Below are 19,689 nucleotides of genomic sequence, written 5' to 3'. Positions count from 1 at the left end.
ACAATGGGCCACAAGGATGGTTCTTTGAAATTGACGGTCACATTCCGCTGGCGCTTCACGACTCAGTCAAAGATTTGGTTTTTCCTGGATCAATCGACCCGTGAGCAGGGACTCTCTGAGCCCCTATAATCGCTCATTGGTTGAGGATATGAGGATGCACTGGACTCCCTCCAAACAGAAACTGATTGCTGATTTGGATCCTAAAGAGAATATTGTTGTTCATCATGTGATTTTGCATTAGATGGTGAGCAACGGTTTCCAGATCACCAAAATACACAGGGTCCTGCAGTTCAATCATCGACCATATTTGAAAACGTTTATCGATACTTTTGTCGATAAACGCTCTAGGGCAAATTCAAAGGTGGAGAAGGAAATGTATAAGCTCATTCTAAATTCAGCGTTTGGCAAAATGTGTGAAAGCGTACGTAATAGATCTCGCTGCGACGTCGTGACTGACCCTCTAGAGTGTGCACGAATTATTGCCGACCCCAATTTTACATCGTTCACGAGCATAGAGACTGGCATGGTTCTTCTACACAGGCGAAAGCGAAATGTAGTACTGAACAAGAATATAGCAGGCGGTAGTTAAGTACTAGATATTACCAAGAATTTCATGTTGTCGTTCTTTTACAAATTTTGCAAGGTTCCCAGATCACAAGCGGGGGAGGGTAAAGTTCTATATGTTGGTAAAGTTATATGCGCTGGAATGTAAATGAGACTGATGATGTATTGAGTGATCTGAAAAATGGGGTGCACATCAGCTCGCGGATGGATTTCACCAACTGGAATCCATCCCTCTACCCCGAGTTGGTGAAACGTCAAGCGCCCAACCAACTATTAAAATTAAAATCAGAGACTGGGAGTGATTTGATATACAGGGGGGTGTTCCCGGGCCCCAAAGTCTATTGCGTTGAAACTCATAGTGGGGAAGAAAAGAAGGCGTGTAAAGGGGTGCCTACACATTTTGTAAAGAGCAATTTTAACATGAGCGTGTACAGAGACTGTGTAGAAAGTAGCCTAGTGCCAAGAGCACAAGTGCTTGCAATTCGCTCTCTACAGTATAGAAATTATACTATGAGAGTGGAAAAGAATACAATGTCGTGTATATCTGACAAGGTCTATGTGCTCGAGAATGGTGTGAGTGTCCTACCTCACGGCCACTACCGTATTTCAGACCGAGTTGAATGCGTAGACTATCGCAATCAACTTGGTCTGGATAAATTAACCTAACCAACTAACCACCACCACTCAACCTCTCATAAATTAACCTAACCCAACTAATCTAACCCAAGCACTAACCACCACCACTAACCCGTAGCAGTGACGACAACTATTGTTTTTCCACCACGGTTCCCGGGGGGGGGTCCCTGCCCGTGACCGCCCAGGGGGGTGGGGGGTCCCACCCGCGGCCGGTCGGCCTGCGTCCCCGTATTCCTCGGGGTGGGGGGATCTCCCTCCTTTAAATTCACTGTAATGTTCAACTGTGCTATTGTTCCAAATGTATTTTGTTGTACAAAAAGTGTTGTATAGAAAAGTGTTTAAAGACAATAAGTGCTGATATTGTACAGAAAAGTGTTGATGATGGATAAAAAGTGTTTTTGTAAAGACATTAAGTGTTGCTCTTCATGGACAAAAGTGTTTATATTGTACATAGAGTGTTATCATTGCAGTTCATGTTGAACAAATAGAGTTTTCATGTTGACCATGAAATTTTGTCAATTGTTCTTGTTGAACAAGTGTTATTTTTATCGTTGCAGTTCACGTTGAACAAATATTTGTTTTCATGCAGTGCCGAAATAAATGCTGCCATGAAATATTGTTTTGTTGTTGTTCTTGAATAGATAGATCTATGGGGAAATTACTACTTATTCATTGGACACGTATGATTTACAGTTAGTTGTAGTCCGAATGCTGTCAACAGCATGTATCAATTTAAAACACCCTTCAGATCGTTTCTGTGTGGTCCCTCAATGTCGGGGAAAACAACACTTTTAGCTAAAATAATTCAAAATTGCGATAAAATGTTTTTGAAGAAGCCTAAAAAAATCTACTATTGCTATAGTATTTGGCAGGAGTCCTATGATAAAATAAAAGCTATTGCCACAACCATACCAATACAATTCATACGGGGACTTGATGTTTTCAATAGTATTGAATCGAACTCGTGGTTGATTATTGATGATTGGGCTGAATCCATTGAACAGTTCTCACAGGAAATGCTACAACTGTTCACTGTTCGCTCCCATCATGAACTAAGGTCAGTAACCCTATCTCTAAATAATCAGTTTCATCTAAGAAAATTTGAGCAAGCAGATGCTTTGAATAGTACTATTTAATTCATATTTCAATTTAGTCATTAATCTCTCTAGATACTTGATATAAAAAAGACGCAAATAACTCGCACCACAAAAATTATGATTTAGGCGGAACCACAGGTAACAATCAGGGCCTATGGTGAAAATTTGTTTGATCTTAATAATAGCACGGCCGATGACCTACGTGTAGTCACCGACATTTTCGACAATAAAATTACAGTGTATCTTCCGGTGAATAGTAGAAAAGGCGATTAGTCGCTATCATGACACTGAAGAAACTACATGAACAACGGTATTTATCTTTCGTTTTAAGAACTTCAAAACCATTGCTTAGGAAGGCCATACTCAAACATGGTGTCGACAATGATTTCATTAATCTAATATCTGAACTTTGTTAAAAATTAACTGAGGGTAATGTTCAACTACCAGAAGGTGTTAGACAACAGACAAAGCAACATCGTTCCATTGTACGTGCCTTGGCTTGTAAAAACAAAGGAAAAAAATTTAAAATAAAACGGCTCCTTCAGGCGGGCGTTAGCTTTTTCACACTTTTACTGCCAATAATTGCAGGACTTGTAAACAGTTTTCTCTAGAGAATGACTAAACCATATAAATTGACACCATTTGAACTTGTCCTCTCGCCCGTCGAACATTTTGAAGACAATCTAAGCAAATTCATTAATGATGAGAGTATTGCCGATGATAAAAAACTGCTTTTACTTCAAGATGCATTGCGACGTATGGAAAAACATAAACCTTATCGTGAGAGACCCGTTGCCGATCCCTCTAAACAGGAAACATCTCAAGATTCTGCTGTACAATCAAAGGAGAAGGAATTGAATTCGATTGTATTAAAAATTGGAAACCTATTGCCACTGTCCTATCGAGAACAGACTAAAAGAGTATTATCTTATCTCATGTTGGAAACTGGCGATCAAGTTCAAGTCGAGAGCACAGGCAAACGAATTATAATTCAGGGAAAAAGTTATAATCTAGTTGATTTAATTTGTGATATGGTGACGAATCGTAAAGGACTTTTATCCTTTGACGATAATCTATACACCTTTCTGTGTGTATCAAACTTTCCCAAGAGTCTTATTGGCAATAAGCAAATTCTAAAGAAACTAAGAGAATATAGTCCACCAACAACACCATTCAAAAAAGAAGAAAATTCAGTATTTGAAAATACTATCAGCACCTCTGATTTTGCAACACCTGTGGCTGCTAGTCAAACGCGAAGACAAATTGATTCGCCCGCCAGTTCGCACAAGTGGAGTGGTCATTACACTGCATGTTTACGTTCAAAATGGATGAAGCTCTCAAAGGTGTCTATGAAAATATTGGTGAAGCGGGAAGTTTAAGTTCTCCCAAAACCTTTTCTAAAGTTGCCTCTGGCACCACATTGAAAAAAGCAAAAGAGTATCTAGAAAATTAAGCGAGTTAAACACTGCGTCGGAATCACATGCTTCGCAGTAAACAATTTTAAAAAACTAAAGCCTTTTCTCCTCTGCATATAATATAAATGGATCTTTTAACTTTATACACAATTCGACTGCGTCACAATACACCCTACAAATAAATTCTGGTGGCAATCACTGTATTTAGTCGCTAAGACTATGTCATTCCATTGCAATCAAAGGGAGGCGTTGAAGTTGATCGGGTCCTTGAAAGTATTCTTGAACGGGATTCGTATAGAAAAATTCAATCGGATCGTGGCAGTGAATTTGTTAATCCACCTTTGCAAAAGGTTCTTTTGAAATATAATACAACACTTGATCATAGTCACAGTCCGATAAAGGCTGCATTTGCTGAACGATTAATATGAACGATTCGTCTTTTAATTTCAAGATCTTGCAAATTTAAAAATACTCCGGATTTTATTCACGATTTAGATAAAATCATGCTTATTTATAATAAACGACCCCATTGATCTTTGTCCAAATCGACACCAACGGATGTTCCTTATAATGAGTATACATTTGATGCTTTTCTAAAGCAATACTTAAATTGCAATGTGAATAAGAAAAAGAAGAAATTCAATGTTGGTGATACTGTTTTAATTACTAGAACCACCAATATTTTCGGAAAGGGAACTTATTTATGGAGCACCGAACTTTTTAAAGTGTCTAAAATTCTAGACACCGAACCCACAACATATTGACTACAAAACACCAAAGATGATGAGATTCTCGGCAGCTTTTATGAATATGAACTGAAAAAAATTAGAAACATTAGTAAAAGTTATCAAAATGAAAAGAGATTAAAGAGTCGTACTCGTACGGGCAAAAATCGATTGTTGGTTCGCTGGCTAAGATACAACTCTGATTTTGATTCTTGGGTCAGTGCTGAAGACATTGACAATGCCCAATGATTTGTATGTGACTTTCATGTCCAATGTTTCAGATCCTCTCTACAATGATCTGAACAGAACAAGTGATTTTTGGACGAAACTCTCCCCCACCATCAAATTCGACGGAAAGTATGAAGTGGCTTTTGTCGATTGTATTCTCAAAAATACCTATGACATCCTGAGAAAGGATCGTAAATATGAAATAAAAATTCGACCCTATGATTGGCCTCCGCCACCAGGTGATCAAGAACAAATTCAAAAAATCAATTGGTTGGATTATCCATATATTGAATTACCCTAAGAGGAACTCACCTGTATGAACAATTTACGTCGTTCTATTAATAAAAGAATTTCCACTCGTAAAAAAGGAGCTTTTCATTTCAACTATTCAAAGCAGGAGGGCAAGGTATACATTAGTTCACCTATTGCCAACGAAAAGGTTATTCTTAATGATAATCTAAAGGATGTTCTTAGCTTTAAGCTCAATATAATCAATGGTAACAGTGCCGAAAACACTAATTTCGTTTTTGCTGACTACCCGCCTGCCTTCACCACAGACACTTGTATATTTCTCTATGCTTCATTTGTGGAAACATCTCGGGTTGGTAATTAAAATGTTCCCCTCCTACGAGTCCTTGAACGAAAAACCAATCAGGAACATATTCATCACTACAATATAAAGCATCTTCAGTATATTCCCGTAAACACTTCCTATTTGGAACTCTGTCAGTTAACACTAAGAACCGAATTGGGTGATCCCATAGCAATTTCAAAGGGTTTGGCTGTGATTAAATGCCATTTTCGTCCTATCGTTCAACAGCAAGATGTCTAATAAAAAAGTGGTATTCACTTGTCCTGATATTGACTGCTATGTTAATACTCTTGGCCCAAGACAACAGGGAAATGGAATGGACTATTACAAGGGTCGCTCGTCAATGTCTGGCTATAGTCTTGGCAGTTGGTTTGCTAAGCTGTTTCGCTCTTCACTACCACTGGCTAGAAAATATCTTGTACCGGCTGCGACAGACTTTCCATCCTCTACAGTATACAGTTGGGTTTCTGGCAAGGATTTAAAAAAAAGTGCTTCGGAAAATCTTAGGTCTAGTGCACGAACCCTTGGCGAGAAACTAAAACAGAATGGTAAAGTATTAAAAAGGTCAAGAAACAACGAATCACTCGTCAGTCTCTACTCAGGACGAAAACGAAAGACATCCCTTTTGTCAAAGAAAAGAAGGAACAAGCCGATACGTAGTGTAAACAGAAGGCCCAAGAAGAAAATTGTTAGATCGAAACTCGATTTCTTCTCCTAAGATGTCATACCTACCACATAAGGATTCTCACCTTCAATATCCGCCTCATTGAATCTATTCAATGCCGAAAATGTTGACCTGAGTGTCAAGCACGGATACTATGAACAATTTTATCAACAACAACCCCTCTCCGATAATACCTACTTACAAATTTATTCCAAGGAAGACTACTTCATAGATTTATCGTCCACATTTATAGATTTACAAATGAAAGTCCAGAAATCCGATAATACAATGTCAATTTGAGCCGATGGGATATCCTATGAAAACTGTATATTAAATAATTTATTTCATCAAATTAGTGTCTAAATCAATGGCACGCTGGTGAGCACAAGCAACAATCTCTCCAACTATGCAAGCTATATGCAGTTCATGCTGATGACACCCAAGTCATACAAGGAATTGAGAGGCGCCTCCAATGGATATGAAGACATTACTAATACTGATAGTACAGATGCGCTTAAAAATGCTTCAACTAGTGAATTACATCTAGTCGGAAAAATATATCATGAAATATTTAATATACCCCAATGGCTGCCACCCAATGTTAAGGTGGATATAAAATTGACGCTTGTACCATCCAATTTCATTTTAAGAAAAGAACTTGCTGGTAATCCCGATGTAAGTCTCTCCCTCACCTCAGCAATACTACATGTACGCAAACAACAGGTTATGAGTTCTGTTGCTTTGGCCGTGGAAAAACTGAGAGCCAATGGCAACAATATTAAACTACTTGTTCCTCATACAATCACCAATCAACGTCATATTGCCATGGGGTCACGCACCTTCACCGATTCATCCTTTATCAATGGCGAAATCCCCTCGAAATTGGCCTTGGCATTTGTAAAGAGCGCCAGTGCAATAGGATCATGGACTGAATGTCCACATAAATTCGAGATGTTTGGACTTTCATCTCTTGTGTGCAAAGTAAACGGTATCCCACTCTACAATCTATCTTTTGATAAATCTTATAGAACATTGTATAAGTTGACCATGCAAACCCTAGATCATGATTCGCAACTATTTGAAAATGGTAAAACCGAAGATATGTTTGCTAAAACACATGGTATCCTTTTATTGGATTTTTCTGGCACACAGGATATGAGTATAGTACGTACGGGGACTGTACGTTTAGAGTGTACATTTGCCGACCCATTGGCTGAGAGTGTTGCCCTAATCTCACTAAATCAATATGAAACCTATTGGGAAATCACTCCCGAAGGCAGTGTTCTACTAGACTTGGCGCCATGAACACCAGTCAAATAATCAATGTATTTAATATGGATCCCTACATGTCCCATTACAAATCCTATTGTCTGCCCTCAGACTATCTTGGAAAAATTCATAGTGCGAATAATACCTTGATTATTGTTAATAGCAGTCCATCGACTGTGCTGACGGGTCATTGGCTGTGCATCTATCAAACAATGAAGACGATTGAATTTTTTGATTCTATTGGTCTACCCTATACATTCTACACACCCCACATCAGCAACTATATTGAGAGCAGTGGGAAAACTATTATTCAAAATCGAAAGAGGCTGAAGGATCTAACCACTAAAAGCTGTGGCTTCCATGCACTACTATATTTTGTTTTCTGATGTCGTGGCTATACTTACAAGCAGTTTCTCCACATCTATGGTGACAATCTACGTCTGAACGACTTTCTAGTGGAAAATATCCTCTCAGACCTATACAGTATTGGTTTCAGTGCCCTAAGAGTAAAGTGCTTAAAAAATGTTTGTGAATTTGCTTATTAATAAAATGTATATATACAACAATGTCTTTAAATCTTCACTTTTAGATTTCTTCATCGGTATATAGGCAACTGTCGTGAACCACTAATGTTGGTAAATCATTTGGATTCACTGTATATTGATCTTGATTGACTGCAAAGTCAGGGTGACATTTTCTACAGTACAATGTAACTTCACTCTTGTCATATCTCTTTGTATAGTCAATGATACTATTTGCATTCATATTATGAAATTCACGAGTTTCAATCTGTCTATTTGAACCAATATCACATACAGTGTTTTCAAGTGGTGAATCACATTCGGTAACTGCCAAATAAAAATCACTTGGTTTATAGTCATAATAGGCAGTGTCGTCACAGCGATGACGTAGAAACCAAATTGTCTTGTTACCCCAACAGTAGAATCGTAGACCCGATTCTTCTTCCCAGAATAATTTAAATCCCCGACGATACCAATTTCCTAGAAATAAACTAGAATGACGTTTAAGATTCTTTATAGTCATATCAGGTTAAGTATTCTCCTACTGATCACATTTATCATTGAGACAATCAGAGCATAGGTTCCCTCTAGGGTGAGTCACACACCTCTTCAAGACATGAATTACATCCTTTAATTTGCACTGTATAGCCTCCATGTAATTTACAAGGATTACAAAATTTACACTTTTCACTAGAGTCATCAATAACTGTACAATTCTCACACTGAGTCCAACTGCCAAGAGTGTACAAGCACAATGGACATATATAGAACATTTTTTTGGTTTCCGATGTCAACTCACTCAAGGGTAAAACGAAACTGATCATCCTCGCTCGATAAATTAAAGGTGGAGGAAAGGTGGAGAGGAGTAACTCTGTGACGTTACCTGTTTCGAATGAGGGAGGAGCCATCTACATGTAATCTGTTGGCAATGTTTTCAAAAGTATATCCACAATATGATTCTGCCATGTTCCAATTAATATATCAATAAATTGACTATAAGCATTTGAATCACATTTTAAAAGTTTCATACAATAGTCCAATGGTGGATAATCAGTTTTCAATATATTGTCAAGGGTTTCATGAGAGAATATCCCGCGTTTAAGAGATAACTCGAGAAAATCGTCATCCAAAATCCAATGTTTTTACATGAACACTAGATTTTATGTAATTCTCTCTTTCTCAAATTTATTCATTTTTCAGTCCTTTCACTCTGACTGCTGACTCTAGACTGACCCTGATTCGTTAGCTCTACCAGAAAAGAAAGAGATCATTTTCGATTTCGAAAAAATTTTATTGAATAATTACAACATCATCAATAATACTATGCATGTACAATTAACGATACTGTTTATTGTCTTCAATATCTTTCACTAATGCACTTAAAGCACATTGAAGTCTATTCACATGTGCTATATCAACTTTTGCTGTAAAACATAATTGATCCTCCATTTTAAATTTGCTCAAGGATATCACATGTCTTGCATATACTGCATCCCATTCCAGACAAAGTCGCGATCCCATCATTATTTCCACCGCAATGCTTGGTGCTCTTGTACTATTATCATCAACTCCATTATCAACTTCTAATAGGGTAAACATTGCATTCATTATTACAAATATATATCCAAATGAGTAAAGTCAAACTGTTCTTCTTCTCACTCCTTGAATTCTATTCACAGACTAATAAAACTATAGCAAAAAACCCTTTCCTTATATTCCCTCCACCGCTAATATGTAAACAAGCCCTCTGATTGGCTGAGAAGGAAACACGTGATCTAACTGTTTCCGGAAAACTCATAACATTGAACAATTTTATCCACAACAACAAATACTATTTCTGGATCATAACATTCGCCTCAAACAACAACAAGAAGGAAGTGTCATTGACCTGCCCCCATTAGACTCAATAATCCATGAAAGTGAGAAAGTTTCTGTTTTTCAAATTCTCACTGACAAATCCCTAAAAACATCAAATAAATCGATCAACACACATAACCATCCATGAAAACAACCATAAATGTGACAAAGTTCCTGTTTTTCCAAGTGAGAAAATTCCTGTTTTTTAATTCTCAGTGAGAAAACCATAAACCACGTGGTTCGTTCTGGCGTCGGACCCCCCCCCCCCCCTTCTACTAACAATAGCTCATCATACAAAATAAACCTTTATCTCCAATGGACACTGTGCGCTTTTTATCCATGATTGTAATGCACTTTGACATAAGTATGTTTATGATTTTTGTCTTTATGAAGAAAATCGGACAGAAGTATGCGAACATTATCATGGTTTGGTTGGTGTGAACGGTGTGAACCTGTGTTGATTATCAAAGGGATAATGAATAGAAACCTCCCTTTCTGGGCTGGGTCGTCTGTCAACCCTTCTACGTCACCTATTTGGATATCCTTGACCTATTTGGATTATCCTTGAGTTGCAGGCACATAGTTTGGTCGGGAGATGGGAGGTGTTGCATCCGGTGATGTATATGGTGAATAAGGACTAACAAATCGGAACTGAGGTGCTAGGTAATATGGATATGGCATTGGATAATATCTGGGATACGTTGGTTCAAAAGAGGATAGCTGTCTCCCATTTCTTTCTGACTTTTCTTCACTATTTACGGTTGGGTTTTTAACCCCGGCTGTTTCAACCCCCCAGCTGTGGCATTGAATAATGTCTGGGGTACGTTGGTGCAAAAGAGGGTAGCTGTCCCATTTCTTTCTTACCTTTCTTCACTATTAACGGTAGTGTTTTCAATCCAAGCTGTTTCTACAGTTTCACCTTTGTCTTTATCAGCGTAGGATATGCTCAGAAGAACAGAAAATACAAAGATACACTTCATTTTGAATTGTCCCTATCACTACTGACTAGCCAAGTAATCGTAACTATTTATATATACGTTTCCAATATCGTCAAGTATTTTGTTATTAGCTGCAAACTTGAGTTGTTAGTCAAAATTTTGAGAGGAATTTTGATGGAGTTCCTTTTAGAAATTCCATGAGCACCTTTCTCAACAATTCCAAAATTCGTAAGCGAAATTCTGCACATCCATTAGTACCTACGCGCTTTTGAGTGGGTTATTCTGCTCTACTCAGAAAGTCATTCTATTCAGTGACAGGAGTTACGAAGGGTAAATGTCCTGAAGCTTCCTGTAATTTAACTATAATCAACTAGAATCCAAGGTCCAGCGCAATCGAGCTTTGAGAACTATGAGTTCGAGTCATCATTAGTTGAGAAACCATCTGCTAGAAATAAAATGGGACCGTGCCCCTGCATGGCACATAATTTTCTGAAAATTCTTAGAAAGGTATAAAGTTTTTTCCCTCGGTAAGATTTTTACACCAACTATATCGTCACAGGTAGAAACACCAACTACTGCATCTAAGGGCTCTTCGTGCCTCACCGACGGAGAGGGGATTCAATAGAGTCCCAAATCCCTAAGACTTTTCAAAGTGGATTGATATGGTCTTTCTTATTTTTTCTGATAATAATTTTCTAAAAATATGTCATGTTTTACATTACTATTTCTTCATTCAGTGACTATTTTTTTTATTACAAAATTATAAGGCCATAGACTGACAGTTGAAAACAAAAAGTATTCACCAACTAAAGCTTGAAAGATATCGTAAAATAAAAAGATTGTTCAACAAAGATTCAATAAAAAGACTATCAACAAAACTTTACGCATTGAAAATTCACCCTTCTTTGGGGGATTTGTGGTCTTTTGGGGGAATACATCCCTCTTTGAGGGTTTTTTGGTACTTACTTTCTGAATTGCATAAGAAACCTACTTCAAGACACAACAAACTTGAAATTTACAACAAAAAAGCAGCACTTTTTTAACAGAGCTTTCTGAAGAAAATGTACCTTATCATATTTATATACGTATTGTTTCAGAAGCTGAAGGGGGGAGGAGGGCCGTGGGCTCTGATTCACTGAAAGGACTTGACTTTAAAAACCTTCCGAGGGCCTATCCGCAATACAGCCCTGGTGATGTTTCGAAATATTTACCGTAACTTTGAGGACTGAAGCTCCTTTACGGATTGGTCCTGCAACATCTAAGAATATATCTATCACTCTCCATAAATGTTAACGAGTGATTGATAACTCATTAAGAATTACAAAAAAATATCTTACAATTAGTATCGTTATATGACCACAAGAGAAACTACTTGAAATCCATATAAAAGTAGGTTAGTTAAATATATAGCCTCCTGAGTCCTGGGTATGTTCCTGAGTAGGGGCGAATATGGAATTTGGAATTTACCGATAAAAAAATAGCACCAGACGATGGAATGAAAGTTTAATTTTTTTTTAACGTTCTGAGGGTCCGGGGGGGATGTACAACCCGTTGGACATTGGAACTCAACTTCATGTAATTTTCAAACACAAGTTACAAAATGCCATGAGAAAACATACGATCAATAACACACAAAAACATCCTTTATCATTTATGGAAATCTGAAAAACATTCTCCGACTTGCTTGCCAACCTGAAAGCAGAGATAGACCTGACACGCTTCGCAGAACACTTTCGTTCATATTTTGCATCCAGGCATTCGGTATCGAGCCGAATTCCTCAACGTCACGTCGTAGTGATATAGATGCTTTGCATTCAATTTCTTCTCTGGTCCGGATGGCCAAGGGCATCTTTTTCTTCTTCTAGCTGACTGCTCCAGTTTATCTTCATCATTATCGTCTTCACATTCGCTGAAGGTACCCTCGGTTGATCGCCGAAGATCTTCAACTACATATTCAGCTACCTCAAATCTGAAGTGGATCAGCTGATCGTAGGGTGTGTTCCTGTTGATTGAATCCTGCCTTTAGAGTAGACAGGCATTTGAAAGTGCCAAATCAATGAAATGATGAAGAACACAAACTGGCCACTTCTTTGTCCTGCTGCTGAATCTGTAATAGCTCACCATGCGGTCACAGAGATCAACTCCGCCCATGTACTTGTTGTTCTGTCTTACCACAAGAGGACTGGGAATATCTACATACTTTCTTTCAGACTTGTTGTATCTTGACACAGGTAGCTCAGGTTCTTTGGCATGACAGCTTTAAGCTAGAAAAGTGGACTTGTTGCCATACCACTGCCTAACGGCTACAACTCGATCTTCTCGCGTGAACTTAAGGGACGTTCAACGTCCAGTTCTCTTTAGTCCACGACTGGTCTTCGCTGGTAGACCTTCAAGTCGATTTTTCATGGAAGTGCCAGTTACATTTATGCACTTTTCGGATAATTTTTCAAGCAAAGACATGCTAGTGAAGTACCTATCGAAGAAAAGGTATGAACATTCACTTAGATCTTGGCATAGGTGTGGCACAGTGGCACTGCCCAGACCTTTAGCTTGTAGTTCTGGCAGAAAGGTTGTCTTTCCTTGATAGATTACGAAATCATACACCAGACCTGATGAACCTGCTAAAACAAGCTTCTTCAAGCCAAGAGGATTTGGCTTATTTGGTACGTACTGCTTCAGGCTGCATTGCCCAGCCAAGGGAATCATTTTCTCGTCAATACAAATGAATTGTTCTTGCTCAAGCTTTAGACACTCAACTCGCACCAAATTCAGCAAGGGATGCACTTTCCAAAGACGATTATTTCTTTTGGTATCCTCGTAACCTCGTCATACAAAAGGAACTTCACATTCTGTCTAAGCTTGAAAACCGACCTCGAGGCATTTTCTCGCAGATGACAGGGACTCAAAATTTCTTACTCCAAAACATTTGAAGACGAGAAAGCTTCAGATTACTCATGACGATTGAAATGCCAAAGAATACTGCCAGTTCGGAGACACTAGCGAGCAAAGATTTGTTTGTGGCCTTCTGGTAATGACAATTCATTGCAAAAGCCATTGTCTAAAAAAATGAGTCAGGAAAGTGCTTCAAAAAAGTATTCATGTGGCTTCCAGCTTTCCCGTTGACTTGATCTGAGTACAAGGGAAGGTATGAATGATGCTCGTTCAAGGTATCTGAATTGGTCCACATTTGTTTGGGCGGCGAATTTTTCCTGAGCGACTTGCTGGTACGGAATCAGTTTTGAATGCTGGAATATAATGCGCTAGTGGAATATCGTCCTCTTTTTCATCAAATAGGACTGAGAAGTCATTGAGATTAGTCCGATCTAGAAAGCCTTGAGACTCTTCTTCACTATCAGAGGACACTTAGTCTTCATCTGTTGCCGGTTAAACACCACTCAGGGTTGGTTTTGTCTCCGCTACCTTCCATGTCGCTGATATCGATGTTTTCAACCAAGGACAAGGCTTTTTCCAAGGACATTGCAAAAGAAAGGAACTGTTGGCGTTTTATACCTCACAGAAGGAAACTTTAGACATACGTCAACTCCATTTAAATAGCCTCGCTGAAGAAAAAAAAAATGTTAGGCCTAACCAGAAAAAAACTTAGCTCCAAAAATACAATCTTCCAACCCGTTGGACTTCTAAGGTAAGACCGAATGTACAACCCATTGTACAAGACTGAAAGTCCTTCTGTTAGATGGCAGCAATAACAGTAAATGCGTTGAAAATCAAACCTGTCAATACTTTGGTCTTAGAATATATCGCCTGATTTTTTTATATTGTCTAGCCTATCTCTTTATATTTTTTATCTATTTTCTTACTTTTTGACCTTTTTCGTAAGTTGATTTTCTTTATTTCACTTGCTCCTGGTTCGGCCTCCATTACTGTTACTGGACTGAAAAAAATCACAGATGGCAGCAAGCGCCTCTTGCATAAAAGAAGACAATCTTTAAGTCCAGATTTGCAGTAGGTTGAACGATAAGAATTCGTAAACGAATATACAACCGGTTGGACATCAGGTCCCAGGAGGATAGGGCCAAATTGGAATTGCCGAGGTTATTTGTGCTATTAGATATTAAAGACAAGATGTAAAGGCAACGTAGGATAAGTTTTATGAATCGCTTTATCTCAATATTGTTCCATATTACATGTATTGCTAGCGATACCTACATAGCCCAATTTCTAGAAGAAAGTGAAAAGAAATAAATCTATTGTGAAAAACTCGATAATTTAATAGATACAGCATAAATATAAATTTTTCAATAGCTCATTATTAAATTGCGAATAAAAGCCATGCTTTTTTGTGAACGTTGTCCTAACATTAAGGTAACCTCCCCATTGCTGCTCAAAATCTCTATTACCGTGTCTGACCTGAGCAAGATTGTCCCATAGCTCGAAAACCCATCCCAAGAAAGAGCGGAAAAGATCAAGGAAAATAGCAAATCAGTTTCTTATGGAAAATTACCCTCTTGGGTCACGCGTGTCTTTGAGCCAAATCAACGTTTCCAAAATGATTTGTGTTATGGTGATGATGTGTTTCTGCCGCATTGCCTGTCAACTTTATTTGATTTTACTTATTGATAATCCAGGCCAAGTTGAGGAGATTTACGGGTAATACGGTAATGCTTTGGTTTATGGTGCTGTTAGCACGGCCGTGCAATCTTAATTAGTGTTTTATAATAAGGATATGAGTTTGAATAATACTTAAGGATATGCCGATTCAAAATATTCTAACTATTCTTTATGTCTTTCCGGCCTTTCTTCTGTATTTGTTCTCAGGCTTTAAACAATTACCGTTTTGAATGCATTATGTGTCTTTATGAGCCAAAAAACATTTCAGTATATCATTCAATATAAATTAGAATTCAATTTGATTATTAGTATTCAAAGTGAAGGTAAAACAACAATATACGTTAAGTATGCCAGGCATATATGTATAATTTTTTCGGGGGGCAGGGTTCATAATAAAAAGAGAATTTATTTGATCGTTAGAATTATGAGTTCCCAGAATTGCAGGAGAATTAGCACTCTGGGAAGGGGGGTGGAGCTGTGTCCTAACGCCTCTCCCTGCATGCGTCCCTGACCTGTGTCGATTTTATTTACGGATTCCGAAATTTTCTTTTTAGCTGCTATTTATTCTGCTAGTATTTTTCTATGAGCTCGTGTGAGTACCATTTATGTAAAAAAATACCCGCATGGAATTAGGCTAATTTTTCATCTTGCGGCAAAGAAAATACCGTTTGGGTAGCCTATTATTGTTTCTGTCATATTTTGACAGTATTTTCTAGAGACTGCTGGGAAAGCAGTCCCAATGAGCTATGTGTAGTAATTGTAATAATTAAACAGAGATACATAGGCTTACTGTAATATTTAGTTTCAATAGAATTTCTAGTAAAAATAAAGAAGAACCAATTGGTCATTAAAAAACTACTTGGTAAATAATTTCACCCCTATTTCAAAATAGTGTATCTGCAGCCATTGCAACTTTCATAGTTATATAAATTATATTCCCCAGCATATTGATGCTTTTGTGCTTCGGAGAGTTAGCACTAGTCACTCCTCAAAGAATGATATGTTCCCCCCAAAGACCCCAAGTACCCCACATAAGGGGTAATTTTCAATGCCTTAAGTTTTGTTAATAGTCTATTTATTGAATCTTTGTTGAAGAATCTTTCTATTTTACGATATCGTTCAAGTTTTGGATGGTAAATACTTTCTGTTTTTCACCTTCAATCTATGGCCTTATCATTTTGTAATAGAAAAATGACAAAAGAATTCCCAAGAATATACAAACGATTAAATTTCCGAAGAAGCTTATAATCTCTGAATCAAGAAAAATTTTATAGTCAGTGAACGAAGAAAAATTAACGCAAAATAAGATGTATTTTTGGGAAGTTATTTTCAGAAAAAAAGTATTAAGACCGTATTAATCCATTGTGAGAAGTCGTAGAGATTTGAGATTCTGTCGAATCCTATCCCGTCGGTGGGGTACAAAAAAACCCTCAGATGCAGTAGTTGGCATTTTTACCTGTGACGATTTAATTAGTTTCAAAATCTTACCTAGGGAAAATAAGACATATCAGACATTTATGTGCCTTACAGGGGCATGGTCCCATTTAATTTCTAGCAAATGGTGTCTCAACTTATAATGACTTGAATTCATAGTTCTCTAAGCTAGAATGTGTTAGACTATGGACTTTAGTTGATTATAGTTGAATTACGGTCGCTTCAGGCACTTTACCCTCCGTAGTCACAACTACTCTGGTTGTTTTATCCTTGAACTCTAGATGATCTTTGTAACTCCTGTCTCTGAGTAGAGTGACTCACTGACCAGAGTAGACTATCAAACAGTTCGTGGTAAGGAACTGTAAGTAAGGAGCGATGCGGCTCAATAGAAACCAAAACTCTAAAAAACAGAGTCCTGATAGTAATAGATACATTAAAAGAATGCAATTTTGATGCTTATTCAGAATATGTAAGATTCATCAAATTTAACGTTACCCTTCAAGTTACAGGCTTGAGAAAATTTGGCTAATTTTTGAAAAAGGGGGATAACAGCCCCAAAACATCAAGTGATCTTAATGAAAATAACACCATCAGATTTAGCATACAAGAAAACCTGACTTTAGAGGTTTGTAGCTCCTATGTACAAAAATTTGGATTTTTTTTTTTTTTTTTTTTTTTTTTTTTTTGCCAGAAGGAAGATCACGGATGCGTGTTTATTTGTCGTTTTTTTTCCAGGGGTGATCGTATCGAGCCAGTAATCGTATAAAATCGGGACAGGGCTTATTTGGTCGAAAATCAAAAGTTCTAGTGCCCTTCTTAAGTGACCAAAAATATTGGAGGGCAGCTAGCCCCCTTCCCACACTCATTTTTCCCCAAAGTCGACCGATCAAAATTTGAGATGACCATTTTTTCGGTGTAGTCAAAAAATCTAATAACTATATCTTTGAGGATGACTTGACCCCCCACAGTGCTGGGGGCTTTATGAGCTTTGCCTATTGTTTACACACAGAATTGGTTATTGGGAAGTATAAAGACGTTTGCATGGGGAATTTTTCTTGTGGAGGGGGGATACGTGGGAGTATATTTACATGGAGGTATTTTTTGTGCTGGAAGGGGATTTTCCATGGAGCGGGAGCCGAATTTCCCAGCATTATTTAAAAATCGATCAGAAATTAAATAAATAAAAAAACAAGTTTTTCAACTGAAACTAAGGAGCAACATCAAGACTTAAACCGACCAGAAATTATTATATCAATTAGGGGGGTTGCTTTCTCCTAAATACCTCGCTCTTTACTCTAAATTTTCTTAGAACTTGTAAAAGAGCTGATTATTCTAATTAAAAAGCATTTGTGATTCAGGAATCATTATTAGATAACTGGAACAAAAAAAAATCAATCAAACTTTAGCGTAAAGAGCGAGGTATTGAGGAGAGGGCAAGCCCCCTTACTGATATAATAATTTCTGTTCATTGACGTGACGTTATTCAAGTCAAATACAGTCAACTACCATAGTTCAGGGTCCAAATGTACTCCTAGTTACACGTAACTCTTACAGAGGTGTTAACACTAGCCGATAAGAAAAAGTAGCACAACGACTATGATAGAAATGTATTGCGAAACAGGTATTATGGTTAACAACTACAAGTATAGTTCTTGGCTAATAAGGAAAAACGTGACTATCTTTTTATATTAGAAACGAATATATAAATAGTTACGTTTACTTGGCTACTCAGTAGTTACAGTGATCATTCAAAATGAAGTGTATCTTTGTATTTACTGTGATTCTTAGCATTTCCTATGCTGATAAAGACATAAGTGAAACTCTAGACACAGTCGAGGGTGAAAACCCTACCATAAATAGTGAACTAAGGTCAGAAAGAAATGGGAAACAGATGTTATATTTTGCACCAACATATCCCAGATATTATTCAGCGCCATATCCATATTACCAAGCACCTCAGTTCCGATTTGCTAGTCCTTATTCACCATATACATCACCTGATGCAACACCGTCCATTTCCCGACCAAACTATGTGCCTGCAACTCAACAGGTCAAAAATATCCAAAAAGGTGACGCAGAAGAGTTGACAGACGACCCGACCCAGAAAGGAAGGTTTCTATTTATTATCCCTTTGTTTATTGACAGTGGTTCGCACCACTCACACCACCCAAACCATGAAAATGTTCACATAATTACGGGCGGAGATTCTCATAAAGGACATTCCTATATCAAAGTGCCCGATCGCCATCATCACGACGGGGGAAGTAACTACATTCTGGCCCCAAGTAGCCACTGGGGATAAAAATTTATTTGTATGATAATCTATTGTATGCATCTTTTATTTATTAAATCCTTCAGTTTACTTTAGGTGTTCAGCTTTTATAACTTATGATAGCGACAGACTTAATTTAGTAGGTTTAATCTTGGGCCAAGGAACAAACTTCTTTGTGTCCTACTCCTTACATCTGTTCTTTTTAAGCAATACGGTCTCAATTCGAATAAACAAGGCAAATCATAGCGAAAGTTCATGGAAGCGAAGAACTGTAGGCAGCATGGCTCTGGCAATCTTCAATAATTTTTTGTTTATATAATAAAAAAAAATCCCAAATATTCTGCTACAAAAAAATCCCTTCTGATTTCGGTTTTAGTCGACGGAAAAAGAAATTTGAGAAAACAATGAAAAATTATGTATTCATCATAAATTGAAAACAAAAAACTTGGAGCTTGAGTTTTCAGAACAGAAAAAGGCACGATGCTACATATTCTCAGCAGGCCTAGATATGAAACCTTATCAATATTTCATTGATTACAGGGTAAAGGTAGGTTATATCTCAGTAAGTTTATCACTCTAGTCGATCAAATACAAAATAAGTTCAGTCCACTTTTGATACTTTTAAGATTTTAAGATAAGCGCAAAAGCAAAATTTTGATTAGTGTCAAAATAAATGGGTTGTGTTCCACATCTCATTTGTCATTAATTGTTCACTATTAACCTTCAACAGGAACTAAAAAATTCTATCCTAAAACGCTTATAACACAATCGAAAACCCCCCCTCCAAAAAAAAGTCTATATATTTCCCAATAGCAAAGCCTATATATAAACAATCGGCACATTTAATAACTTATAACCCTTTCCCCAGAAGCTAAGGGAGTCATGTCATCCCAAGAGGCATAGCTATT

At 37.5% G+C, this 19,689-nt stretch overlaps 1 protein-coding gene across 1 annotated transcript in view; it reads right to left on the bottom strand.

Annotated features, from left to right (window-relative positions):
- LOC148952800 (uncharacterized) overlaps positions 1–18,101 on the bottom strand; it is a 105,903-nt gene extending 87,802 nt beyond the window's left edge. The window contains exon 1 of the mRNA XM_089087427.1: positions 18,016–18,101. The gene's annotated coding sequence lies outside the window, so the exon portion shown is untranslated. The remainder of the gene's footprint in view (positions 1–18,015) is intronic.
- Between the last annotated feature and the right edge of the window lie 1,588 nt (positions 18,102–19,689).

Source organism: Artemia sp. Qi Xiang Cuo, chromosome 4 (assembly GCF_049724085.1).
Source record: "Artemia sp. Qi Xiang Cuo chromosome 4, ASM4972408v1, whole genome shotgun sequence".
Lineage (NCBI taxonomy): Eukaryota > Metazoa > Arthropoda > Branchiopoda > Anostraca > Artemiidae > Artemia > Artemia sp. Qi Xiang Cuo.
Note: the sequence above shows the minus strand (reverse complement) of the source record. Positions and strands in the feature narration are given on the sequence as shown.